General features: G+C 34.2%; 1 protein-coding gene across 1 annotated transcript in view; it reads right to left on the minus strand.

Moving 5' to 3' along the window:
- The window catches only part of LOC135153151 (26S proteasome non-ATPase regulatory subunit 7-like), a 40,289-nt gene extending 37,081 nt beyond the window's left edge, over positions 1 to 3,208 (minus strand). Inside the window, exon 1 of the mRNA XM_064095177.1 lies at positions 2,818 to 3,208. The gene's annotated coding sequence lies outside the window, so the exon portion shown is untranslated. The remainder of the gene's footprint in view (positions 1 to 2,817) is intronic.
- Positions 3,209 to 4,502: the final 1,294 nt, after the last annotated feature.

Consider the following 4,502-nt stretch of genomic DNA (forward strand, 5'->3'; position numbering starts at 1 on the left):
ACATAATGAACCAGTCCCTGTCTTGATAAAAGCTTTTGCATTTGCAAACGGGGACGGATACCACAACGTAGTAAACCTATCGAAAATGCTCGTCAAATCACAATGAACGGCTTAGAGGTCTTTGTCGAAAATTGATGAACCGGGACAGCAGATCGTCCTAAGATTCGGAGCTGACGAAAACTAGCAAATAATGATGCCGTTTGTCCAGATTCCAGGACGACACTGCATTCACCGATTTTCGACAAAGGCTTTTTTTTGTCATGAAGGGCTTTTGACAATAGATTTTCAACGTTCCAAAAAACGTAGACTGAGTAAAGGTTGCATGCGAAAACCGCCTATGATAAATCGCCACAATCGCGTACGCTCAATATCCAAATGAATACAAACCCACGCATATATAAAAAACTTAACAACAAATACATATAAAAAAAGGAACATACTACAATACACAGTGATTAACGTTTTGAAATAGATAAGATTTTCTTTATTCAAAACAACCGAACATATTTTACTGATTCGGGCATTTTCTCCAGAGTTCAAAAGAACAATCATTACCACAAAAGATATGTTAGAATAGTATTTTAGGATAAACAAAAGAGACATTATCATTTGCAATTTTTATGATGCCAGTAAAAATAATTATCGTCTTTTTTATGTTTGTTACAAATCAAATTCTCTGATATTGCATGGATAAAGATAATAATATTCAGTTATCACAATCGTGTGGCCACAAATGACTATACGATCTTCATTTCAAGATCAGACAACAAAGAAGAGGGGGGATCTTTCCGCTTGTTCATGAATTTACATCAGGATGGAATAACATACCTCATTCATTTTGTGTTAAATTCATATCATACTATGACCCTATATTGTTTCACGTGTAGCTGCAGGCCTAAAATTCACACGATATTGCCTAAAATAAACGCAGAAAATAAATTGAACCTCGTTACCCCTTTACTCAATAAATGGTAAACTTTTTTTTCAGAGGTCATCAAACATCACTTATTCTTCTGTTACGATTTAAATTGTCCTCCTGGAATTCTCATGACGGCAACAAAAGACAAAACCACTATTGATATAAAATAGATTGACATATCAATCTATTTTTATTATTATTTTTTAAAATTCTAGTCTCAAACCATATTCTGGCAACACGTTGTTCATTTCCTATTTTCAATCAGATGTTTAAACCATTAATGCATTAATTAATAATCACCATTCACTCTGTGGAAAATCAGTGAAACTTAGTGTACTTTATTTAAAATAAGTGAATAGTTTCAAGGTGGCTTTATTGCAATAACGTCTGCAGTTCTGACAAAGTACAGCAATCATATGAAGTACTGAAGACCGAAAAAACAAAACAAAAACAAAAAAAAATTGTTTAAGTCCATGTATACTTAATCAGAAAATTCAAACCGTTCAGGATTCTTCATGTCTTTCTTTGATGAATAACATAATATTTTGTTTTCCTTCCTCTACCATCGTTTTAAACACACAGTATCTGGAAAAAATTATTTTCTTAAATTTATTCAAGCGAACTTATTTTAAACATTATACATATCATAAGACTACAGACGTGTTTCTGAGACAGATTTCAAGTCCTTTAAGAATCCCGTGGATAATATCAATCTGAACTTTGGTATATCAGTATATTACATCAAAATAAATAAACACAAACAAGAACATTGATCGTAAACATAATTGTTGTATGATTAGTGTACAGCAACTGAAAGGAATGATATAGAAATTATATTCATCATCACTTCTTAAAATCAAATCGAACGCATTAAAGCTTCAACCCAAACTCACAAATAGAGGAAACACAAAACACTTCAATGTACAGATAGAAGTCAAGAAATATGTACAATTTAAAGGTGTTTAAATACATTTCTATGTCTTTTGCACCATGATATAATAATTCTTCTTCGTATCACAAAACATCAAACATTATATTACAACCATCATGTACGGTGAAAGAATAAAATCTCACCATTTCATCGTCCTGCAGAGGAAAAAAGTACTCAAATATGAGACAGATCTAAACGGGGTATTCACTGACAGCAATCGCTGCTTTGGTTTTATAGAAGAGTATTATGCGATTACAGCGGTCACTCAAACCGATATTACAGTAAAATATCAATTGAAAAAAAATGTATCATCACTATCTTATGAAATCTTCAGATTTGTTTTCACCTCTTAACTATTTTTAAGGAAAATAATGGGAAATTTTTCGAGTATTTTCGTTAAAATTCTGCATTCTTTGGAGAGCAGTACTGCAGATCACGCGTGTTACAGTTTGCCTAGAACAGTGGCATGACGAGGAAATAGGCATTAATTATTAAGACTATTCAAAATGAGTACGTGAGAAACCAAAACTGACAGAGTCAAGGAAAAATGATTATTGTCTTGACCATAGCAAACAAAATTTTTTGAAGTATAGTACTTCAACTGTAAAATATAAATATTAATCGATATAAATTCGAAAGGGTATTCGAGGTAGCTCTTCTTTCAAAATTGTATGAAGGGGCTTGATTATTCAATAATGATAACGATAGAGTTTAATCTACATAGCCGCTTAAGTTATTGCCCTATACAGCAGCGGGCCTTGGATAATAAATAACATTACTTACAGTTTAAATGCAGAGCGCCAGGCAACAGAAGGCCGAAGGTTCAATTTTCTAAATAAAGTTTTTGGTATGAGGATTAAACCCATGAGGCCATGACATCCCATTCATGAGTCGGACCCTCTACCATTGATAACGTTTATAGTAACCCAAAAAAATCATATCAAACTTTCCGTCAGTTAGTACTTACTTTTGCAAGGTCATTCGCTTAATGGACATGATGGAGGAGAAATCGAACATTTCAGTGAAACGCTGTCCATTAACACTGGTTTGCAAAGGTCTACAATAGGCCTAAATATTCAGTACTCCATTTTACATGTCCGGCATTTCTTCATCCTCATATCTTGAAATTTAAACAAGAAAAATAGGAGAGAAAAACAACTGCGAGTTTTGAGCGACAGTCCCAACTTGCCCTAACGGTGAAGCTCAGGCAATCTTGGCCAGCACGCTCTCGGTAAATCCCCTGTTTTCAGCGAGCGAACGGCTGGCGCCTTGGCCGGTGTCGCCTGTCATTTTCAACCTATGAAATTAGTAGGAGGCTTGGTGTATGGCGTGCGATTGTTGGTGTGTTTGCTGCTGTGAAAGCATGAAATTCTTACGGTCTGCCACTGCTGAACAAGCCATACCTGCCGGCGGGCTGTCCCCCATCTCCCCGTGCACCACTCCTCTCATACCCTGTAGGGATGCTGTATATACACAAACGGAGAGAAGCAAAAATACACAAAAGTGAGTTGGAATAATAAATATTGGAGCAAGATTGTTTTATTATAACATTCACACAATAATAAAACCTGTATTCGCCTGTGATCAAGAGTGAACTCTTTGTTTTTATACAAAAGAATGAGATTTTCTAGCTTGCGCTAATGATTTCTTTAGCACTTTCAAGTACAGGGTAGCGTTGAGAGTGAAAAAAAAATGATGCAATTCATATTTCTTATACTTCCACCTTTATCTAATTATTTTCTTTATTTCTTTTTCTTGTCGAGATTCTTTTTTTTTTACTTCTACCATTCTAAATAAGCTAATAAGAGATTCCGTCATTTTGGCAAACTTCTTTTTCTTTCGGTACTATGCATTATCCTTTTCAGTATAAAAATACTTTCAAAAACGCCTATAATGGAGGCATACGTCTACGCCTATGAACCAAAATAGGTCAATACTGGTTCTCACAAGAGAATACAATTTGAAGGGGAAAATAGTTATGGGAGGAAATTCACATTAGGCCTAGTTCTTTAACAACATATGAAACAATTTTTTTTCAAAGAGGGGGAATGATAAAAAAATAAGAAATATAAAAAAATGACTGAAATGACTCTGAAATTATAATATACTCAAAACTATATACCATCGGCATAAGTGGTCCCTCCCACGTCCCTGTATATACCAAACGAACACTTTATATATATTCTATTCCAAAATGATAAGGGGTATTTTTTTCTCGAATAAACCCCATTTCTTTCAAAATGAATCAGAAGAGCAATTTAGCAAATGCATCTGTTCAAATATGAGGAGATCGTTGGTAGAGTAATAAATACATGCAGCAATAGGTTAACTTTATAACAAAACAATAGGAATGTGAATGATTTTTTTGGTTACATTTCCGATTATCATCAATACAACCGCAAAGCATTATCACAATAATCATCATCATCATCATCATCATCATCATCATCGTCGTCATCATCATCATCATCATCGTCGCCGTCGTCGTCGTCGTCGTCATCAAGCTTAACCGCTCACGATGGCGGTCTCCTGCATTCGTTAAAACTGATATTTTGTTTTAATTGAATATTGCTTCTTGTTGATATTTATTTTTCATTGCTTTATTTGTTGTTTTGTAAAACTTAAATGTATCACCTTTGTAGATGCTATGTT

This window comes from Lytechinus pictus, chromosome 2 (genome assembly GCF_037042905.1).
Source record: "Lytechinus pictus isolate F3 Inbred chromosome 2, Lp3.0, whole genome shotgun sequence".
In the NCBI taxonomy this organism is placed as follows: Eukaryota; Metazoa; Echinodermata; class Echinoidea; order Temnopleuroida; family Toxopneustidae; genus Lytechinus; species Lytechinus pictus.